The sequence below is a fragment of the Schistocerca americana genome, chromosome 4 (assembly GCF_021461395.2).
Source record: "Schistocerca americana isolate TAMUIC-IGC-003095 chromosome 4, iqSchAmer2.1, whole genome shotgun sequence".
NCBI classification, from domain to species: Eukaryota; Metazoa; Arthropoda; class Insecta; order Orthoptera; family Acrididae; genus Schistocerca; species Schistocerca americana.
This window is the reverse complement of record NC_060122.1, coordinates 850,653,755-850,678,655: the sequence shown is the minus strand read 5'-3', so window position 1 is coordinate 850,678,655 and position 24,901 is coordinate 850,653,755. Positions and strand designations below refer to the sequence as shown.

General features: G+C 45.9%; 1 non-coding gene across 1 annotated transcript; it reads left to right on the top strand.

Moving 5' to 3' along the window:
- Positions 1-23,437: 23,437 nt before the first annotated feature.
- On the top strand, positions 23,438-23,512 carry Trnaw-cca. The gene has a single exon. It is a non-coding gene; the product is annotated as a tRNA-Trp (tRNA).
- The last annotated feature ends 1,389 nt before the right edge of the window (positions 23,513-24,901 follow it).

Genomic DNA, 24,901 nt, shown 5'->3' with positions numbered 1-24,901 from the left:
GGAAGAACGACTGTCTGAAAGCCTCCGTGCGCGCTCTAATCTCTCTGATTTTACATTCGTAATCTCCTCGGGAGGTATAAGTAGAGGGAAGCAATATATTCGATACCTCATCCAGAAACGCACCCTCTCGAAACCTGGCGAGCAAGCTACACCGCGATGCAGAGCGCCTCTCTTGCAGAGTCTGCCACTTGAGTTTATTAAACATCTCCGTAACGCTATCACGGTTACCAAATAACCCTGTGACGAAACGCGCCGCTCTTCTTTGGATCTTCTCTACCTCCTCCGTCAACCCGATCTGGTACGGATCCCACACTGATGAGCGATACTCAAGTATAGGTCGAACGAGTGTCTTGTAAGCCACCTCCTTTGTTGATGGACTACATTTTCTAAGCCTGGTACCCGCCTTACCAACAATTAATTTTATATGATCATTCCACTTCAAATCGTTCCGCACGCATACTCCCACGTATTTTACAGAAGTAACTGCTACCAGTGTTTGTTCCGCTATCATATAATCATACAATAAAGGATCCTTCTTTCTATGTATTCGCAATACAATACATTTGTCTATGTTAAGGGACAGTTGCCACTCCCTGCACCAAGTGCCTATCCGCTGAAGATCTTCCTGCATTTCGCTACAATTTTCTAATGCTGGAACTTCTCTGTATGCCACAGCATCATCCGCGAAAAGCCGCATGGAGCTTCCGACACTATCTACTAGGTCATTTATATATATTGTGAAAAGCAATGGTCCCATAAAGCTCCTCTGTGGCACGCCAGAGGTTACTTTAACGTCTGTAGACGTCTATCCATTGATAACAACATGCTGTCTTCTGTTTGCTAAAAACTCTTCAATCCAGCCACATAGCTTGTCTGATATTCCGTAGGCTCTTACTTTGTTTATCAGGCGACAGTGCGGAACTGTATCGAACGCCTTCCGGAAGTCAAGGAAAATAGCATCTACCTGGGAGCCTGTATCTAATATTTTCTGGGTCTCATGAACAAATAAAGCGAGTTGGGTCTCACACGATCGCTGTTTCCGGAATCCATGTTCATTCCTACATAGTAGATTCTGGGTTTCCAAAAACGACATGATACTCGAGCAAAAAAACATGTTCTAAAATTCTACAACAGATCGAAGTCAGAGATATAGGTCTATAGTTTTGCGCATCTGCTCGACGACCCTACTTGAAGACTGGGACTACCTGTGCTCTTTTCCAATCATTTGGAACCCTCCGTTCCTCTAGAGAATTGCGGTACACGGCTGTTAGAAGGGGGCAAGTTCTTTCGCGTACTCTGTGTAGAATCGAATTGGTATCCCGTCAGGTCCAGTGGACTTTCCTCTGTTGAGTGATTCCAGTAGCTTTTCTATTCCTTGGACACTTATTTCGATGTCAGCCATTTTTTTGTTTGTGCGAGGATTTAGAGAAGGAACTGTAGTGCGGTCTTACTCTGTGAAACAGCTTTGGAAAAAGGTGTTTAGTATTTCAGCTTTACGCGTGTCATCCTCTGTTTCAATGCCATCATCATCCCGGAATGTCTGGATATGCTGTTCCGAGCCACTTACTGATTTAACGTAAGACCAGAACTTCCTAGGATTTTCTGTCAAGTCGGTACATAGAATTTTACTTTCGAATTCACTGAACGCTTCACGCATAGCCCTCCTTACACTAACTTCGACATCGTTTAGCATCTGTTTGTCTGAGAGGTTTTGGCTGCGTTTAAACTTGGAGTGAAGCTCTCTTTGCTTTCGCAGTAGTTTCCTAACTTTGTTGTTGTACCACGGTGGGTTTTTCCCGTCCCTCACAGTTTTACTCGGCACGTACCTGTCTAAAACGCATTTTACGATAGCCTTGAACTTTTTCCATAAACACTCTACATTGTCAGTGTCGGAACAGAAATTTTCGTTTTGATCTGTTAGGTAGTCTGAAACTGCCTTCTATTACTCTTGCTAAACAGATAAACCTTCCTTCCTTTTTTTATATTCCTATTAACTTCCACATTCAGGGATGCTGCAACGGCCTTATGATCACTGATAACCTGTTCTGCACATACAGAGTCGAAAAGTTCGGGTCTGTTTGTTGTCAGTAGGTCCAAGATGTTATCTCCACGAGTCGGTTCTCTGTTTAATTGCTCGAGGTAATTTTCGGATAGTGCACTCAGTATAATGTCACTCGATGCTCTGTCCCTACCACCCGTCCTAAACATCTGAGTGTCCCAGTCTATATCTGGTAAATTGAAATCTCCACCTAAGACTATAACATGCTGAGAAAATTTATGTGAAATGTATTCCAAATTTTCTCTCAGTTGTTCTGCCACTAATGCTGCTGAGTCGGGAGGTCGGTAATTGGAGCCAATTATTAACCTAGCTCGGTTGTTGAGTGTAACCTCCACCCGTAATAATTCACAGGAACTATCCACTTCTACTTCACTACAGGATAAACTACTACTAACAGCGACGAACACTCCACCACCGGTTGCATGCAATCTATCCTTCCTAAACACCGTCTGTACCTTTGTAAAAATTTCGGCAGAATTTATCTCTGGCTTCAACCAGCTTTCTGTACCTATAACGATTTCAGCTTCGGTGCTTTCTATCAGCGTTCCGGTACTTTACCAACGCAGCTTCGACGGTTGACAATTACAATACCGATTGCTGCTTGGTCCCCGCATGTCCTGACTTTGCCCCGCACCCGCTGAGGCTGTTGCCCTTTCTGTACTTGCCCAAGGCCATCTAACCTAAAAAACCGCCCAGCCCACGCCACACAACCCCTGCTACCCGTGTAGCCGCTTGTTGCGTGTAGTGGACTCCTGACCAATCCAACGGAACCCGAAACCCCACCACCCTATGGCGCAAGTCGAGGAATCTGCAGCCCACATGGTCGCAGAACCGTCTCAGCGTCTGATTCAGACCCTCCACTCGGCTCTGTACCAAAGGTCCGCAGTCAGTCCTGTCGACGATGCTGCAGATGGTGAGCTCTGCTTTCATCCCGCTAGCGAGACTGGCAGTCTTCACCAAATCAGATAGCCGCCGGAAGCCAGAGAGGATTTCCTCCGATCCATAGCGACACACATCATTGGTGCCGACATGAGCGACCCCCTGCAGATGGGTGCACCCTGTACCCTTCATGGCATCCGGAGGGACCCTTTCCACATCTGGAATGACTTCCCCCGGTATGCACACGGAGTGCACATTGGTTTTCTTCCCCTCTCTTGCTGCCATTTCCCTAAGGGGCCCCATTACGTGCCTGACGTTGGAGCTCCCAACTACCAGTAAGCCTACCCTCTGCGACCGCCCGAATCTTGCAGACTGAGGGGCAACCTCTGGAACAGGACAAGCAGCCATGTCAGGCCGAAGGTCAGTATCAGCCTGAGACAGAGCCTGAAACCGGTTCGTCAGACAAACTGGAGAGGCCTTCCGTTCAGCCCTCCGGAATGTCTTTCGCCCCCTGCCACACCTTGAAACGACCTCCCACTCTACCACAGGTGAGGGATCAGCCTCAATGCGGGCAGTATCCCGGGCAACCACAGTCGTAGTCCGATCGGGGGATGCGTGGGACGAGCTGGCCGTCCCCGACAAACCCCCATCCCGACCCCCACAGTGATGCCCATTGGCAACAGCCTCAAGCTGTGTGACCGAAGCCAACACTGCCTGAAGCTGGGAGCGAAGGGATGCCAACTCAGCCTGCATCCGAACACAACAGTTGCAGTCCCTATCCATGCCAAAAACTGTTGTGCAAAGAACGTCTGAACTAATCTACAGAGAGCGCAAACAAATCGACAGAATTTAAACGGTTATTAAAATACAAGATTGCCTAGTAAATGCAGTAATGCTGCTACTTGCACACTGCTGACACACTGCTCGGCGGCGGAAGGAGACTACGCGATTTTACATTATTCAGGTACTAAAACGCGATGCTACAACTCTCAAATACTATAATACGCCCGAAATTTATGAATTAAACAATGCAAGTACCAATGCTTCCTTCAGCATAACGACATCGCTCGACTAGAGCGGCCAGTATGTTCTCCAGACAGCCACGCGGGATGGCCGTGCGGTCTGAGGCGCCTTTCCACGGCCCGCGCGGCGCTCCCCCCCCCCCCTGCCCCCCCCCCCCCGGAGGTTTGAATTCTCCCTCTGGCGTGGGTGTGTGCGTTGTCCTTAGCATAAGTTGTAAGTTTGAGTTAGTTTAAGTAGTGTGTAAGCCTTGGGACCGACGACCTCAGCAGTTTTGTCTCATAGGAACTTACCAACACGAACAATCTTCCTCTAGCATTACTTTCCCTCAACAGTAGTTGTCGATACCAGTCTCGAATTTTGGACAGGTCAGTATTATCTTAGCTGCTTTTCTGAAAACTTTCGTATAGTTTTACACACAATACGTAATATTTCAAGCTAAAGTTTATGAAAAGGAATTACTTTGTTTTTTATGCTGCAATCGATAAATACTAGCTCTGAATGTACAGTCAAAATTATTTTTTTTAGAAACATTTAAAATGACCAATTATTTGGGACACTTAAAATTTCCATTATTAATTACGCAATCTAATACTGTTTTCTATGTTTATTTCTGGATTCATTAATGCAATAATAATTGTAATTAATAGAAATTTATTTGCAAACAAAAATCATCAGTATATGATACTCCGGGAAAATCTACGCTATCACAAAATTGTTCATCCTTTGGAATGTGGTTATTAACGCAGAGTGAAGCAGTAGTAAGCATGCTTCTGATGTGATAGGACGTATTTTTGTATTTTCGCGAACAATGTAAATTCGACTTCGTTAATTCGAAAGAGTGTATCATATACTAAAATGTGACCAAATATATTAACGTAACAACAAAAATTCTGCAACAACAGTCTTCAAATTTATCTAGATCAATTCAACCGTGAGGACCTAAAATGTGAGAATTTCAGCTTCAAGAATCAGACCCCTAGACGAGAAGAACTGGAGCCAATTCTACGCGAAAAGCTATGTAAACTACAAAGTTTATTGTAATCTTCACTCTTCTCAAGCTTTTCAAACCTAGATGAGGACACGATTCTTTGCGTGGCATGGCGAATAACTCTGCCATAAAGAGTCCACGAGAAAAAAAATTTGGCAATGAGTCTCGATAATGCATCCCAGCGTGTACTAAGACTCAAGAGGGGTGGTGTAACACGAGCTAGTCATGAAGATCATGTGTGTTTTTTCTTCATTTTTCTTCTACTTGTGCCATCTCAGCTACCCATCGATACATTTTGAATGATTCACACAATATTCATCTATGATTCACAAACAATATTTACATTGTTTGTACACATATTACTTCCATGACTATGTGCTCCCATCACTGCCACGAGACTTACTCCAAACGCCAATTCTGCATGGCACACATAACATTCACACCTCCAGACAACTCTACTGACGTGCGATGCTTGCGTAGCGTAAGTTATATGAATAATTGTATTCGTAGCTCCCCAACAAACTACGCTAAGCCACTCAAGTGCCTGACTGTAGATGCTTAGTGCAATCCATGCGGAGCTCCACCGTGCCGCTAGCAATGGCAATAAACACGAGAATATCGACACACTCAAACTGGGCAAAGCTTCTCACGGTGTGGTTTCTTAGTAAGAAATTCGTCGGCCACATCCTAATAGCCTTGTTGCTGTGTTCTATCAGAGTTCACGAAGGGGACGGCGAGGCGGTTGACTCGATCTAATTGAATCTTTTGAGGACTGAGAAAGACGCCCGGCCGAACAGTTGCTTGCTGAGATTGTCAAACATATTCGTAGTGCAATGTCCGAATTAGGCACCAGTTCCTGAACGTAGTTTTCGCGCAACACTTGCTCTTCACGTATGCTTTAAAATGAGAACCTTATCACTCAGACATTCTACCGAGTCGTCTCTGTAACGCTCTTGCAGTTTGCTAGCACATTTCAGTACTTCAGAGTTGTTTCGTCCTGTACTTAGGAAGTCAAAAGTGCTGTAAAACACTTCCAACTATTTTATTCTCTTCTCTGATTCAGATATCAATCTGTCTGCCCGCATCTCGTGGTCGTGCGGTAGCGTTTTCGCTTCCCACGCCCGGGTTCCCGGGTTCGATTCCCGGCGGGGTCAGGGATTTTCTCTGCCTCGTGATGGCTGGGTGTTGTGTGCTGTCCTTAGGTTAGTTAGGTTTAAGTAGTTCTAAGTTCTAGGGGACTTATGACCACAGCAGTTGAGTCCCATAGTGCTCAGAGCCATTTGAACCATTCAATCTGTCTATAATAAACAGAGATACGTGACGATTTATTCGGTCTTGCACCCCATTTACCTTTGTTTCTGTGATGCCATCTTGACAACAGAAAACTGCCATAATATGCGATCACAATAACGTACAAAACACAGAGTAATGTTGCAACAACCTCCAGACTGACGCTGAAGTACTGTGACGTAATTTCCGTCGCTGCGGCAACATCTGAGCTCAACTCAGCATTTTCCATTTGACTGAATGAACACATACAAGAAGTGAATCTACATCTACATTTATACTCCACCCAACGGAGTGTGGCGTAGGGCATTTTACGTGCCACTGTCATTACCTCCCTTTCCTGTTCCAGTCGCGTATGGTTCGCGGGAAGAACGACTGCCGGAAAGCCTCCGTGCGCGCTCGAATCTAATTTCACACTCGTGATCTCTTCGGGAGGTATAAGTAGGGGGAAGCAATATATTCGATACCTCATCCGGAAACGCACCCTCTCGAAACCTGGCGAGCAAGCTACACCGCGATGCAGAGCGCCTCTCTTGCAGAGTCTGCCACTTGAGTTTGCTAAACATCTCCGTAACGCTATCACGCTCACCAAAAAACCCTGTGACGAAACGCGCCGCTCTTCTTTGAATATCGTCCACCTCGACGTTAGTAAACTTATCCATACTGCTGGACGTTACTGTTAGCGTAAAAATAACGCTGCTGGATAAGCAAACCTGAGACAGAAGCGAGTAGTACTGGGTGCAAGCTTTAGGACCATCAGTGAAGTGACCATTACTGTTGGCAGCAGCAACTACCGTGACGCACTGCGCAGCACGTCGGCATTTGCACCTAAGTGCAGATATTTTCATGGTAGCGCAGAAAGAAAGATAAATGGTGGAAAGACATTCAACGGAATGCAATGTCAGTCTTCAGCGAGTCTGAGGAGACCACGGGTTCGTTATACCAAAATAACAAAAAAAAGTATCCGTCAATAATCTCGGAAATTTTGTTGGTGGGTTTCAGGTTAACCCCGTTTACTGGCTTTAAAGCGCGGTCAGAAACAGTTAGCGCGTTTAATTCTCAATAAAATCAAGCTTTTAGAATCTGAACGGTATGCTAACGAAGCTTTTTAAATTCCTGTCGAAAGAAGCATGCAACCTCAAGCTTATCCTACTGCTTGTTCCGCCAGGAAAAATGCGGGCAATAACCAGCTTCCCAAGAAAGGCCACAGTAATGAAGTGACCATACAAGGCGCGGTATCCCGCGAAAGACTGCCACCAGCCGCGCCCTTTATCTTATTACGGCACGCTATTAACTTAGATCGACGACTCACCGTGTTTGGCGAGAAAAATGAGACGCTTACGTAAACGGCTAATTTACTACGACAAACCGCGGAATCACCTGCAAAAGTGAGATAGCCCGTAGCAGGAGATATATTATCCGACCTGTAATTAACCACGTCGGCGTAGTAAAGGAAATTATGTAGGAAATATGTAAATAGATGGATGTTTAAACAGGACATTATTCAACTTTTTGGACGTAATTAGAGATACAGCGATCTAGTTACGTTGCGTAATTTCCATGAATTAGGACAAATGTGTCGTTTATTACACACTATTCAGCATAAATCAAGGAAAAAACCACAAGATCATTGATAACTCACATTCGCCCCCCTAGCTGTGGCTGCTAGCGCGTGCTAGGAGGGGGTCACTTTAGCCGATGACAGTGCGTGACGGAATAAATTTCCAGCAGCGGCTTTTGGCTGATAGGAGGAGGAAAGGCCAACTCGCAGACCCTGCAGTAGTATCACCAATCAGACTCGAAACCTCTTTGCAGTGTCTCATGGAATGACGGCAGGTTGACACTACCGACAATCACACTTTCGTCCGTTGGGAACAGCAAAGTCGTCGACCTTCACGGTGAAACAACACGCGCTGCCATCGAGTTGGTCGCTTTACAGCGCTGCAGACCACGACTCAAGTAGCTACCACTGCCGTCCACGTCACACCGACTGCTGATGAAGGGTTTGGTTCTGCAGGAGGGGCTTGAGGAAGGGGACCACTTTAGTCTTACTGTCTTCCAACCAATTTTCCCCCCTCCTCCCACCCCGTTCGCTTTCATCCATCCAGTGATACCGACCACTGTGCAATCTAACGTTAACTTGCCATCTACCTCTTGGCCGTCCAGGGGTCGGGAGGCTTCCATCTTCTTTTCACATATATGACGGACTATTCTGCCAGCGTGCATCTGGCAACATGCCTACGTTCCGGTAACAGGCCGCTTCGTTGAAAATACCTCGCTTTGACTAAATATGCTACCGACGGTTGATCGGTTGGCTCTACTAATCCTTCATTCAAACTCCAAACACGTCCTTGTGTTGCTTGGTCAAATGTTGGCCCAAATATATTTTTTCTCAGGTCTTTCATTTTCGAAGGCTAAAAGTCTGTGTTCTTCTCTTTTGATCGTGCTTCGCGTTCCTGCTCCATAGAACAGTATGGGCCTGAAGATTGTATTGTAGGGTTTCACAAGTTAGTTTCCTTGATAGGGAGTCTGCAAGATAGTATTTTTCTGAAGGAAAATAAATTCTGCTTGCGTTCCATAGTCATGTGTGGTATTCTACGTCTACATCTACATTTATACTCCGCAAGCCACCCAACGGTGTGTAGCGGAGGGCACATTACGTGCCATTGTCATTACCTCCAGTTTCTTGTTCCAGTCGCGTATGGTTCGCGGGAAGAACGACTGCCGGAAAGCCTCCGTGCGCGCTCGAATCTCTCTAATTTTACATTCGTGATCTCCTTTGGAGGTATAAGTAGCGGGAAGCAATATATTCGATACCTCATCCAGAAACACACCCTCTCGAAACCTGGCGAGCAAGCTACACAGCGATGCAGAGCGCCTCTCTTGCAGAGTCTGCCACTTGAGTTTGCTAAACATCTCCGTAACGCTATCACGCTTACCAAATAACCCTGTGACGAAACACACCGCTCTTCTTTGGATCTTCTCTATCTCCTCCGTCAACATGACCTGGTACAGATCCCACACTGATGAGCAATACTCAGGTATAGGTAGAACGAGTGTTTTGTAAACCACCTCCTTTGTTGATGGACTACATTTTCTAAGGACTCACCCAATGAATCTCAACCTGGTACCCGCCTTACCAACAATTAATTTTATATGATCATTCCACTTCAAAACAATCCGTACGCATACTCGCAGATATTTTACAGAAGTAACTGCTGCCAGTGTTTGTTCCCTTATCATATAATGATACCATAAAGAATCCTTCTTTCTATGTATTCGCAATATATTACATTTGTCTATGTTAAGGGTCAGTTGCCACTCCCTGCACCAAGTGCCTATCCGCTGCAGATCTTCCTGCATTTCGCTGCAATTTTCTAATGCTGCAGCTTCTCTGTACACTACAGCATCATCCGCGAAAAGCCGCATGGAACTTCTGACACTATCTACTAGGTCATTTATATATATTGTGAAAAGCAATGGTCCCATAACACTCCCCTGTGGCACGCCAGAGGTTACTTTAACGTCTGTAGACGTCTCTCCATTGATAACAACATGCTGTGTTCTGTTTGCTAAAAAATCTTCAATCCAGCCACACAGCTGGTCTGATATTCCGTAGGCTCTTACTTTGTTTATCAGGCGACAGTGAAGAACTGTATCGAACGCCTTCCGGAAGTCAAGGAAAATGGCATCTACCTGGGAGCCTATATCTAATATTTTCTGGGTCTCATGAACAAATAAAGCGAGTTGGGTCTCACACGATCGCTGTTTCCGGAATCCATGTTCATTCCTCCAGAGAAGATTCTGGGTTTCCAGAAATGACATGATACGCGAGCAAAAAACATGTTCTACTTGTCTTCTACCACAGTTATTTACAATGATCAGCCAAAACATTAGGACCACTGCCCACCGCGACGTGGCGTTGCGGGAACGTGACGTGGTAACAAATGTATGTAAGTGGAGCAGACACTGACGCCTCTCACCCTAGCAAAGATATGGGCTGCAAATGTGGAAGTCCATTGAGGTAAGCGACTTTGAGAAAGGGCAGATTACTATTACGCAGAGCGTGTGATCGAGTATCTCGGAAACGGCGAAGCTGGTCGAATGTTCAAGTGCTACTGTCGCGAGCAACTACGGAAAGCCGGCCGGGGTGGCCGAGCGGTTCTAGGCGCTATAGTCTGGAACCGCGCGACCGCTACGGTCGCAGGTTCGAATCCTGCCTCGGGCATGGATGTGTGTGATGTCCTTAGGCTAGTTATGTTTAAGTAGTTATAAGTTCTAGGGGTCTGATGACCTCAGAAGTTAAGTCTCATAGTGCTCATAGCCATTTGAACCATTTGAACCAACTACAGAAAGTGGTAGAAGGACAGCGAAACTAGCACTTGGCGCTGAATGTTTGAGTGTTTACGTCTCTTCACAGAACGTGGGGTCTGGAGGCTTGTCTGCTCTGTGAAGTAGGGTAGATCTGTGGCGTCTCTGCCGAAAGAGAACAATGCTGGTGCATGCACAAGTTTTTCAGAGCATACCGTTCATCGTACATTACTCAACAGGGTGTTTCGCAGCAGCCCACCCCTATGTATTCACATGGTGACCCAACGACATCGTCAATTACGATTGCAGTGGTCAGGAGACAATCGTGTTTCGACCGTCGATTAGTGAAAACTTGTCAACTCTTCGGATGAATCACATTTTTGCTACACCAGGCCGATGTTCGTCTCCACAGACGCCGTCATCGAGGTGAACGGCGGTTCGAAACGTGCAGCGCGCCGCGGACGCAAGCTGGTGGGAGCAGCATTGTGCTACGGGAGACACTCTCCTGGACAAGTGGTAGTAATCGAAGACACGCTGGCAGCTGCGAACCACCTGTATCCCTTTATGCTTGATGTCTTCCCCGACGGCTCCGTCATTTTTCACCAGTATAATTGACCGTGTCTCGTAGCCAGAACCGTGCTACTGTGGTTTGAGGAGCATTAATGTGAACTCACGTTGATGTCTCGGCGACCAAATTCGCGTGATGTAAATCCTATGCAACCTGTACGGGTCACTATCGGACGCCATCACCGCGTACCCAAATCAGCGGCCCGTCATTTACGCGAATTACACGACCTGTGCGTAGACATCTAACGCCACATACCTCCAAAAACTTACCGACATACTGTCTGATGCCTTATACGCAGAATAAGTAATGTGTTTCGTTCCGAAGATGGACAAACAAGCTATTAAGTAAGTGGTCGTAATGTGTATACAGGGTGTTACAAAAAGGTACGGCCAAACTTTCAGGAAACATTCCTCACACACAAAGAAAGAAAATATGTTATGTGGACATGTGTCTGGAAACGCTTACTTTCCATGTTAGAGCTCATTTTATTACTTCTCTTCAAATCACATTAATCATGGAATGGAAACACACAGCAACAGAACGTACCAGCGTGACTTCAAACACTTTGTTACAGGAAATGTTCAAAACGTCCTTCGTTAGCGAGGATACATGCATCCACCCTCCGTCGCATGGAAACCCTGATGCGCTGATGCAGCCATCGAGAATGGCGTATTGTATCACAGCCGTCTACAATACGAGCACGAAGAGTCTCTACATTTGGTACCGGGGTTGCGTAGACAAGATCTTTCAAATGCCCCCATAAATGCTTTCAAATGTCCCCATAAATGAAAGTCAAGAGGGTTGAGGTCAGGAGAGCGTGGAGGCCATGGAATTGGTCCGCCTCTACCAATCAATCGGTCACCGAATCTGTTGTTGAGAAGCGTACGAACACTTCCACTGAAATGTGGAGGAGCTCCATCGTGTATGAACCACATGTTGTGTCGTACTTGTAAAGGCACATGTTCTAGCAGCACAGGTAGAGTATCCCGTATGAAATGATTATAACGTGCACCATTGAGCGTAGGTGGAAGAACATGGGGCCCAATCAAGACATCATCAACAATGCCTGCCCAAACGTTCACAGAAAATCTGTGTTGATGAAGTGATTGCACAATTGCGTGCGGATTCTCGTCAGCCCACAGATGTTGATTGTGAAAATTTACAATTTGATCACGTTGGAATGAAGCCTCATCCGTAAAGAGAACATTTGCACTGAAATGAGGATTGACACATTGTTGGATGAACCATTCGCAGAAGTGTACCCGTGGAGGCCAATCAGCTGCTGATAGTGCCTGCACACTCTGTACATAGTACGGAAACAATTGGTTCTCCCGTAGCACTCTTCATACGGTGAAGTGGTCAAAGTTACCTTGTACAGCAGCAACTTCTCTGACGCTGACATTAGGGTTATCGTCAACTGCACGAAGAATTGCCTCGTCCATTTCAGGTGTCCTCGTCGTTCTAGGTCTTCCCCAGTCGCGAGTCATAGGCTGGAATGTTCCGTGCTCCCTAAGACGCCGATCAATTGCTTCGAACGTCTTCCTGTCGGGACACCTTCGTTGTGGAAATCTGTCTCGATACAAACGTACCGCACCAAGGCTTTTGCCCCGTGCTAATCCATACATCAAATGGGCATCTGCCAACTCCCCATTTGTAAACATTGCACTGACTGCAAAACCACGTTCGTGATGAACACTAACCTGTTGATGCTACGTACTGATGTAGAGCAATGAGTCGCATGTCAACACAAGCACCGAAGTCAACATTACCTTCCTTCAATTGGGCCAACTGGCGGTGAATCGAGGAAGTACAGTACATACTGACGAAACTAAAATGAGCTCTAACATGGAAATTAACCGTTTCCGGACACATGTCCACATAACATCTTTTCTTTATTTGTGTGTGAGGAATGTTTCCTGAAAGTTTGGCCGTACCTTTTTGTAACACCCTGTATTTACATCAAGGTATTTGAAGTTGGGGCTGTTCCTGAAAGAACATTTTTTCTACATGAAGGTTATCAAGTTATTCTGTAGTCAATTTATCCCCTTGTATTATCATGCATCTTTTCCTCATTGATGCATCTTTTCCTCATTAATTTTTAAACCTATTTTCATGGCGTTTCATTTTGTTTCTTGTACACAACTTTAGTTTCACCACTGTAATTTCCTATTATAACTATGTCATCTGCACAGGCCAGTACACATCTAGTTGCTTAACTGTCATGTTCCCATTTGCTGCTTGTTTGGTTTCTCTTACTACTTTTTCCAAGACAAGGTTGAAGATAAGTGGGGACAGCCCATCAGGTTTAGATTTGTTTTCAATACAGCCTTATAACAAGCCGCAGTGTATAAGCCTGCTTGTCACCTACACCATACACGGTCTGATGAGTTTGTTACGGATTTCTCATTTTGCCATCATTTCTCGTGTCGTTCCTCTGTCTACAGAATAGTTGGCCTTCTGAAAGTCAACGAAAAGGAGGCGGATGTTGTTGCAGCCCCTTACTTCTTCTTGCGAAATACACTCTCTATTGTTCGTATGTACTTGTGGAAACTGCTTTGATAGTCCCCTGTTATGTCCTCTGTATTGGGGTTGAGTATCTGCAATGTTATATGTGACATTAGCTTGTATTCTTCTGAAATTCCTGTTGTTTCGCTTATCTCCTCTCGTAAGTACAGGGACAATGGTCGATTCTTTGATTTAGCCGGTAGTTTTCATCTCGTCAAATTTTAAAAATAAAATAAAACAATATTTCTCATGAAGTTTCTGAGTGGCACATTTCAGAAATTCTACTGGTGTTCTGTCAAGTCCAGCCGCTTTGCGGTTTTTCAGTGGTTTCCAACTCCTGGTTATCTCTTCGCGTGTTGGGTCACTTACAAAAGTTTCAAGTTCAGGAGGGCAATTATTCCCAATTTTGTTTTCCAGTCCACGGGAGTTCAATCAGTCGTCAACATAATGCTTCCAGCCCTGTAACGTATCATCAGATCCAGCAATGATGCTACTATTGTTGTCATGAATAAATAAAATGTTTTAATGAAATTATAACAATTTGGTTACGTCAGCGGTTCATTCAGAGCTTGTGCTCTTATATAGCGGGAATGAGGTCCATGACCTCAGCAACATTTTTCATAGCATCTCGCACCCCACCCCTGTGCAAGCGTGTTACACACTCCTAACGAATACAAAAGCAATGGCAAACGTCAATCACAACAGCAGTGTCTGATTCTCTTCTCGTCATCAAACCTCACTGCTTGAGCACGAAACTTAGGTTGAACGCTTACCCTTTGTGGCTTGAACATGATGAAAACGTCCAATAGCGTGGTAAAAGCAGAACACGAGACAATTTCAGATAAAAAATTTACTCAAAGATCTTCGAACATATGTGGTATGGAAAAAATGAATGTGTTGGTGTGGTGTAGGACAACCATAGTACGCAGTTGCGTAAGGATCTGCTGCGCATCTCAAAGAGCGAAACAGCCCGCTGTCGATGGTGTCTGTCGGTCCCGTAAGGAAATGAACTCCATTCTTCTCTGAGAGCCTTCCGTGGGGGAAACTACGGCCTGGACCGAGGACTGCGGACAAAATCGCCCCCTCTTCGTATCCCAAACACGCTGAACAGCACATAGGTCTGGGAAAATAAATAGGGGACGCTTTCTTTTTTCCTCACAGATGTTTACAGGTGTCTGGTTCTCCTCAAACTCAGACTACTGCAAAGGAAGGAAATGCCGCACCTCTTGAGAAGCTGCTCTCAGTGTCTCCGGTGGAGGGCTGGAAGTAACACGTCTAGCACGCTCCCGGTCCTTTGAGTGCTTAACGCCAGACGGCGATGAAATGTATGCGCGTTGATCGATTCTATCGCTCTTCCGACCGTCTTACTGTTTTACGCTCAAAAGCCAACTGTAAAGATGACGTCGGGACTTTATAGTTTAGTAACTGAAGCTAGTTTGTGTTCGCAGTTCACTTGCGTAGCTGAGTGGTAGCGTGTTTGCCTACCGCGCAGCGGGTCCGGGTTCGATTCCCGTCCGGGTTAGATATTTCCTCCACATGTGATCTGGGTGACGTATTGTTCTCATCGTCATCGACACGCAATTGCCCTGTGAGGTGTCACCTGGAATAAGACTTGCAACTCCGTTGGGACCTCCCGGCCAATAATGCCACACGATCATGTCACTTCATTTTTCAGCCCGAAGGTTGGTTTGAACACCATACAGCTTTACGAAGCCTGCTCCTACAGGATGTGGTATGAAGCTCCCTTTCTCCGACTTGTGTACAACCAGTTACATGACCTACAGTTTAAGTTGGTCTCCAAATTACGGTGTAACTGGGCGTTTATCTCTCGCACAAATCTACATCTTCGTTTGCCAGCCACCTTCCTGCTGTCACCAGGAATGGTGCGCGCAGAAAACGGTAGTTGGTACGCCCCCGTCTGAAGTCGAATGTGTCTAATTTTATCTTCATGCTCTTTCTGTCGTATAGAGTAAGCAGTGTATCTGTCGACTGTTCTAGGAACGTAGGACGTGTGTGAGAAACGTAATGTAACTGATTTATTATCTCCCAAAGTTTTTGTTTATTGTCGGCCGCTGTGGTCGAGCGGTTCTAGGCGCTTCAGTCCAGAACCACGCGGCTGCTACGGTTGCAGGTTCGAATCCTGCCTCGGTCATGGATGTGTGTGATGTCCTTAGATCAGTTAGGTTTAAGTAGTTATACGTGTAGGGGACTGATGACCTCAGATGTTAAGTCCAATACTGCTTACAGCCATTTGAATCATTTTTTTATTTATTTTTTCAAACAACAATGTTGTCGCCATCACAGTAGTTCCCTCCGGCAGCTACACACCGGCGGAGTCGTTGATCCCAGTCTTGGTAGCAACGTTGAAAGGCTTCAACTGGTAGGGGCTTTAACAGGTCGGTCACATTCTTTTGAATGTTCTCCAGAGCCCCAAAATGACTCCGTTTTAAGAAATTTTTCAATTTCGGGAAAATGTAAAAACTCACGAGGACTTATATCATGTGAAGAGTGGGGGCTGTTGAACAACAGGAGTGCGCTTTCAGGTAAAAAATTCTGTGATGGAAGTGGCCGTGTGGCATGGTGCGCTATCATCCACTTGTCTGCAATGTCCGGTCTCACACGATTCATCCTTTTCCTCAGCGTTTTGAGGACATCTTTGTAAAACACTTGGTTGACTATTTACCTTGGAGGAACATTTCTTTATGCGCGATACCCCTACTGTCAAAAATGCAAATCAGCACTGTTTTGATCTTTGATTTGCTGATTCGAGCTTTTTCCGGTGGAGGAAATGTCTCAGTGTGCCACTCCTCACTTTGCTGCTTTGTCTCAGGATCGTACTCAAAAATCCACGACGCATCACCCGTGTACACACGACTGGACCATTCGTGGCCATTGGCAGTCGCCTCAAGAAGAGCAACGCACATGTTTCTATGATTGTTCTTCAGCTCAGTTGTGAGGCTTTTCTGCACCACTCCGGCACAAACATTTCGCATGTGCAAGTCAGAATTCGACGCACGGTGAATGTGTGTAACAGAACACCCTCATCGTTAAACGTCAGTCTGATTTCAGCATAGCACGCAGACGTTCGACGTTTTAGTCCGTTTCTGAAGTTCAAGGCCTCCCTGAGCGAGGTTCGTCCTCAACGCGTTCTCAGACTTATAAAAATGATTAGTGCCAGGGATAAACTTGTGCTCTTGGTAAGGAATGTTCCCAACACACCTGTTTCGTCTTTTCAAAGATGACATTCGCGGATTCCGCAAGTTGAACACAAAATTTGATGGCATAACCTTGCTCCAAATTCCGCTGTTCCTTTTTCGTAACACATAGCAAAAACACGATGGCGCTCCCAGAAATCACGTGATGTCTGTACGGCGCTGAAACTCGGACTGAGCTACTGGACGGGACGAACACACCGGTCTACACAAGTAGAACAACACTGCGTTGCCAGGTCGATCGCAGTGTTGTCAGTCTAATTGCGTTTCTCACGCACCTCGTCTATTCTCGAAATTTTAACTGTAAACCGCACAGAAATGCAGAGTCTCTCTCTTGTGGCTTGTGTAGTGTGACAACACGCGCTGCTTTCTGCCCTACGCGGTACGGATCGCAAACAGGAGAACAATACTCAAGTACTAGTATCGATCGAACCAGGGTTTTGTAACTCACTTCCTTCGTGGCTGGTGTACACACCCTGAGGACTCTAAAGAATCTCATGCCTCTCCCTTAAGTTGCTCCGTACGCATAATCCCTGATATTTAATGACTACTTCGAGTGAATCTTCAGAAATCGAACAATCAAGCATTAACGAATCTTTCCGCCTATGTATTTAGAGTACGTTACATAAGTTAACATTAAGCGTCAACGACCAATCTTTTTCCTAAATGACGATCCTCTGCATTTTTCCTGCATTTTGTTACAATTTTTTAGCGTTACAGCTCTAGTGTATACTCATCCGCAAACGGCCTCTACTAGCTCATTTATATATATTATTGATAGCTATGGACTTTTGACACACTTGTGCAATAATACTGAAAATACTTTTATGTCTGCATACAGCATCTGTCTTCGTTAAGAATGACATGCAGAATTCCACTTCCTAAAAACTCTCCAAGGCAATCACACAGCTGGTCTCACTTACCATACGGTCGTATTTTAGCCACCAGGCGGCGGTGTGGAACTCGGTGGAATGCCTTACGGGAACCAAGTAAAGCGGCATCTACCTGGGTGCCTGTATCTAGTGCTTTCTGGATCTCGTAAGTAAACAGAGCGATCTCGCATCGTACAGTATCGTTGTTTACGGAATCCACATTGTTTTGTGCAGAGAACGTTTTCGATCCGTAGATATGTCGTAATACGCGACCATGAATGTTCTAAGAAATCTACACTGCACTGACGTAGGTGTGTCTGATCGATAAATCTTTCTGCAATCAAGAATATCCTGTGCACTTTTGCAATTACTGGAACGCTTCGTTGATCGACTGACCTACCCTACATTTCTGCTCGAGGAGGAGCTTCACACACCGTTTGTGGGATCACACAGATATGACTTTCCTCTGTTGAGCGACGTTAGTTGATTTACTCAATTGATTTACTTTTTCGGTGCCACATTTTGATATTCATCACTTTGACGCAGTTCATTCCTCCTCAGCGAAATAATTTAGAAAAAGGAATAGGAAATTAGTATTTTGGTTTCTTAAAAAAAAATGGCTCTGAGCACTACGGGACTTAACATCTATGGTCATGAGTCCCCTAGAACGTAGAACTACTTAAACCTAACTAACCTAAGGACATCACACAACACCCAGTCATCACGAGGCAGAGAAAATCCCTGACCCCGACGGCAGTCGAACCCGGGAACCCGGGTTGGTTTCTTCTCTCTCATCTTCCATCTAGATGGCGTTATGGTCACGTATTTGTCTGGTCAGATGGCTTTCATAAGTTTACTGATTTAATGTAAGACAAGAAACTTGTTAGGATCTTCTGCAACATGTGCAAGGAGAGAGAAGTAACAGAAGAACAAGGAATGGGGATTAAATCCCAAATGTTTGGATTTGTAGCTTCACGCTCGACCAGCCAACGAGTCACTGCGACAGTAATCTTGGCAATTGCGTTTTGTTTTCTCATCAACTACCATTCTCACACCTTAGCAAGGATCTGACAGGGAACCGGAGGAAGTTCTGGTCATACGGAAAATCTTAAAAGTAGGTCTAAGGCTTCTGTCGCGTCACTCGTTGTCCAGTGTGGTGTGGCAGTAGAAGACAGCAAAAAGGAAGTTTCAAATTTTGCATTTAAGAAATCGTTCACGCAGGAGAATTCTCCCGTACGGAGAACATACACAGGGTGGTCCATTGATAGTGACCGGGCCAAATATCTCAAGAAATAAGTATCAAACGAAAAAACTGCAAAGAACGAAATTCGTCTAGCTTCAAGGGGGAACCCAGATGGCGCTATGGTTGGCCCGCTAGATGGCGGTGCCATGGGTCAAACGGATATCAACTGTGTTTATTTAAATAGGAACGCCCATTTTTTATTACATACTCCTGTAGTACGTAAAGAAATATCAAAGTTTTAGTTGGACCACTTTTTTCGCTTTGTGATAGATGGCACTGTAATAGTCACAAACGTATAAGTACGTGGTATCACGTAAAATTCCGCCAGTGCGGACGGTATTTGCTTCGTGATACATTACCCGTGTTAGAATGGACCCTTTACCAATTGCGGAAAAGGTCGATATCGTGTTGATGTATGGCTGTTCTGATCAAAATTCCCAACGGGCGTGTGCTATGTATGCTGCTCGATATCGTGGGCGACATCATCCAAGTGTCCGGACCGTTCGCCGGATAGTTAAGTTATTTAAGGAAACAGGAAGTGTTCAGCCACATGTGAATCGTCAACCACGACCTGGAACAAATGATGATGCCCAAGTAGGTATTTTAGCTGCTACATCAGTAGCAGAAAAATTGCGCGAGACTCGGAATATCAAAAACTTTGGTGTTGAGAATGCTACATCAACATCGACTGCACCCGAACCATATTTCTAAGCACCAGGAATTGCATGGCGACGACTTCGAACGTCGTGTTCAGTTCTGCCACTGGGCACAAGAGAAATTACGGGACGATGATAGATTTTTTGCACACGTTCTACTTAGCGACGAAGCGTCATTCACCAACAGCGGTAACGTAAACCGGCATAATATGCACTATTGGGCAACGGAAAATCCACGATGGCTGCGACAAGTGGAACATCAGCGACCTTGACGGGTTAATGTATGGTGCGGAATTATGGGAGGAAGGATGATTGGCCCTCATTTTATCGGTGGCAATCTAAATAGTGCAATGTATGCTGATTTCCTACGTATGTTCTACCGATGATACTACAAGATGTTTCACTGCATGACAGAATGGCGATGTACTTCCAATATGATGGATGTCCGGCACATAGCTAGCGTGCGGTTGAAGCGGTATTGAATAGCATATTTCATGACAGGTGGATTGGTCGTCGAAGCACCATACCATGGACCGCACGTTCACCGGATCTGACGTCCCCGGATTTCTTTGTGTGGGGAAAGTTGAAGGATATTTGCTATCGCGATCCACCGACAACACCTGACAACACGCGTCAGCGCATTGTCAATGCATGTGCGAACATTACGGATGGCGAACTACTCGCTGTTGAGAGGAATGTCGTTACACGTATTTCAAAATGCATTGAGGTTGACGGACATCATTTTGAGCATTTATTGCATTAATGTGGTATTTACAGGTAATCACGCTGTAACAGCATGCGCTCTCAGAAATAAGTTCACAAATGAACATGTATCACATTGGATCAACCGAAATAAAATGTTCATACGCGCCTACGTTCTGTATTTTAATTAAAAAAACCACCTGTTACCAACTGTTCGTCTAAAATTGTGAGCGATATGTTTGTGACTATTACAGCGCCATCTATCACAAAATGAAAAAAGTGGTCCAACTAAAACATTCATATTTCTTTACGTACTACACGAATATGTAACAAAAAATTGGGGTCCTATTTAAAAAAACGCAGTTTATATGCGTTTGATGTATGGTAGTGTTATTTACCGGGCCAACCATAGCGCCATCTGGTTTCCCCCTTCAACCTAGACAAGTTTCGTTCTTTGTAGTTTTTTTGCTTGACGCTTATTTCGTGAGTTATTTGGCCCGGTTACTATGAATGGACCACCCTGTACACAGGTATACTTGGTGCAGAGAAACAACTAAAAGAATAAGGAAAGAAGTAAGTCGCCAGGTCCGTGTGGAACCCCAATTCGGTTTTACAAAGAGTACTCCACGACAGCCCCTTACTTATGTTGCACATATGGCAAATCCGTCGCAGAGTGCAAAGCCCGAAGGGACCAAATAAAAGAGTAGGTGACTCCTGTATATAAGAAGGATAGAAGAAATTACAGAGAAATAAACATCGGTTTGGCGGAGAATTATCGAATGTATTATCAGTCTGAATATAATAAATTTCCCTGGGACGGAAAAGCTTCCTTCCAGGAACCAGCATAGTTTTAGAAAACAACGTTCGTGTGATACTCAGTTTGCAACGATATACCGCGAACTACGGACGCAGGAACACAGCCAGATACTATATTACTAGATTTTCGAAAAGCACTTGACATAGAGCCCCACTGCTGAGAGTATGAGCGTATGTAATAAGTTTCCAGATATGTCAGTAGCTCGATGACTTCTATAGTAATAGAACCACTATATTTCCCTCGGCGGCAAGTGTTCATCAGAGAGAAGGGCACCGTCACGAGTGCCCCAGGGGAGCGAGATAGGGCCGCTGTTATTTTCTGTATACACAAATGAGCCGACGGACAGGGTGGGCAGCAGGCTGCGGCTGTTTGCTGATGATGCCGTGGCGCGCGGGAAGAGGTCGTCGTTGAGTGACTGTAGGAGGACAGAAGTTGGAGTTGGAGTTAATTTCTCGTTGGTGTGATGAATGGCAGCGTTCTCGCTTCCAGCGCCCGGGTTCCCGGGTTCGATTCCCGGCGGGGTCAGTGATTTTCTGTGCCCCGTGATGACTGGGTGTTGTGTGATGCCCTTAGATTAGTTAGGTTTAAGTAGTTCTAAGTTCTAGGGGACTGATGACCGTAGATGTTAAGTCCCATAGTGCTCAAAGCCCTTTGAACAATTTTTGAATGGCAGCTAGCTTTAAATGTAGGAAAAAAATGGTTCAAATGGCTCTGAGGACTATGGGATTTAACTGCTGAGGTCATTAGTCGCCTAGAGCTTAGAACTACTTAAAGCTAACTAACCTAAGGACATCACACACATCCATGCCCGAGGCAGGATTCGAACCTGCGACTGTATCAGCAGCGCGGTTCCGCACTGAATCGCTCTATAACCGCTGGGCCAGTACGGTCAGCTAAATGTAGAAAACTTTCTGTTAATACAGATGAGTAGAAAAACAAACCCACAGTGTTCGAATACACCATCAGTAGTTTGTTGCTTTACACAGTCAAATCGTTTAAACATCTGGGCGTAACGTCGCAAAGTGATACGAAATGGAGCAAGTACGTCAGTATTTTGGCAGGTAATACGAATGGTCGACTTCGGTTTATTGGGAGTGTGGTGTCACCGCCAGACACCGCACTTGCTAGGTGCTAGCTTTTAAATCGGCCGCGGTCCGTTAGTATACGTCGGACCCGCGTGTCGCCACTATCAGTGAATTGCAGACCGAGCGCGGCCACACGGCAGGTCTAGTCTAGAGAGACTCCCTAGCACTCGCCCCAGATGTACAGCCGACTTTGCTAGCGACGGTTCACTGTCTACATACGCTCTCGTTTGCAGAGACGACAGTTTAGCATAGCCTTCAGCTACGTCATTTGCTACGACCTAGCAAGGCGCCATATTCAGTTATTATTCTGAACAGATAAAATTGTGAATCATGTACCGTCAAGAGCGACGTTCATCATTAATATATTAAAGTTAAGTATGAAACTAATTACGTCCGCTTTCTGAATTCTAATTCCTTGTCATGTTCCAGACCTCACGTCAGTGTAGTTCTTCCCTCCTCACGCCCGCCTGCGTGAGCCAAACGCGTGCATTTCGGCCTCCTCTAGTAACATGGTGTTGGCTCTTCTGCCAACACCACAGGGAGAATTTTAGGAAAGTGTGGCTCATCTGGAAAGGAGACCCCATATAGGACGCTCGTGCGACCCATTCTTGAGTACTGTTCGAGTGTCTGTGATCCTCACCAAGCTGGATTAAGGGAAGACATCGAATTGAGAGGCGGGCTGCTAGATTTGGTACCGGTATGTTCGGACAACAGGCAAGTAATTTGTAAATGTTTCGGAAACTGAAATGGGAATCCCTGGAAGGAAGTCGACGTTCTTTTCGAGGAGAACTGGAATTTGAAACTGACTGTGGAACGGTTCTACTGCCGGCAACGTACATTTCCCATAAGGATCACAAAGATTGAGATAAGAGAACTTAGGGGTCGTATGGAGGCATATACACAGTTTGCAGAATGAGATTTTCACTCTGCAGCGGAGTGTCCGCTTATACGAAACTTCCTGGCAGATTAAAACTGTGTGCCGAACCGAGACTCGAACTCGGGACCTTTGCCTTTGGCGGGCAAGTGCTCTACCAACTGAGCTACCCAAGCACGACTCACGCCCCGTCCTCACAGCTTTAATTCCTGCCAGTACCTCGTCTCCTACCTTCCAAACTTTACAGAAGCTGTCCTGGGAACACTGCAGAACTAGCAGGAGAGCTTCTGTAAAGTTTGGAAGATAGGAGACTAGGTACTGGCGGAATTGAAGCTGTGAGGACGGGGCGTGAGTCGTGCTTGGGTAGCTCAGTTGGTAGAGCACTTGCCCGCCAAAGGCAAAGGTCCCGAGTTCGAATCTCGGTCCGGCACACAATTTTAATCTGCCGGGAAGTTTGATATGCACAGTTGTTTCCCTCGCTCCATCTGGGAGTGGGAACGACCAGCAGTGGTACGGGGTTCCCTCCGCCACGCACTGTACGGTGGCTTGCGGAGTATGTACGTAGATGTACATCAATTAGTTGTACGAGACGCACCCTCCGCTACGCACTGGTAGGTGGCATGCGCAGTATTGGTGCAGATGTGTAACGTAGTCAGCTACTTGAGTACAGTACAGCATTTGGTGATGGTGTCGCTTGAGAGCCATCAAGGGGTACTGACATCGGGCTTTATCTGTCGCGAGTCAGGTGAGTCAGAGAGGTGACGGGAGGAAGGTGACGAAGCCGGGAGCTGCTGCTGCTGCTCGCGGACAGACGGGGATTAGAGAGCAGCGCGAAGGCGCTTATCTGGCTGGAGAGGGGGGGAGAGGAGGTAATTTCTGGAAACAAGCGCGGCGGCGGCTGCGCCGGCAATAAAATGCAAATCAGCGGCCGGCCCGGCGCGCCGCCTGCAGGTTTTTGTGTCGGGGCGTCCAGCTGGCGGGTCGGCTTATCAGCGCCTAACGAGGCCCGGCTGGACACCGTCCGACGTCCAGCCAGCTCGCCGGCTGCAGTCGCAACGCGAGCTGCAGTGCGGGCGCGTCGCCCCCCCAGGCGCCGCCCTCTGCCTCGCACAGTAGTGCCTAATGTGACTGGTGTCAGGCAGGTCTGAAGGAAACGGGACTTAAGAAAAAAAAAATGGCTGACATCGAAATAAGTGTCCAAGGAATAGAAAAGCAACTGGAATCACTCAATAGAGGAAAGTCCACTGGACCTGACGGGATACCAATTCGATTCTACACAGAGTACGCGAAAGAACTTCCCCCCTTCTAATAGCCGTGTACCGCAAGTCTCTAGAGGAACGGAGGGTTCCAAATGATTGGAAAAGAGCACAGATAGTCCCAGTCTTCAAGAAGGGTCGTCGAGCAGATGCGCAAAACTATAGACCTATATCTCTTACGTCGATCTCTTGTAAAATTTTAGAACATGTTTTTTGCTCGCGTATCATGTCATTTCTGGAAACCCAGAATCTACTATGTAGGAATCAACATGGATTCCGGAAACAGCGATCGTGTGAGACCCAACTCGCCTTATTTGTTCATGAGACCCAGAAAATATTAGATACAGGCTCCCAGGTAGATGCTATTTTTCTTGACTTCCGGAAGGCGTTCGATACAGTTCCGCACTGTCGCCTGATAAACAAAGTAAGAGCCTACGGAATATCAGACCAGCTGTGTGGCTGGATTGAAGAGTTTTTAGCAAACAGAACACAGCATGTTGTTATCAATGGATAGACGTCTACAGACGTTAAAGTAACCTCTGGCGTGCCACAGGGGAGTGTTAT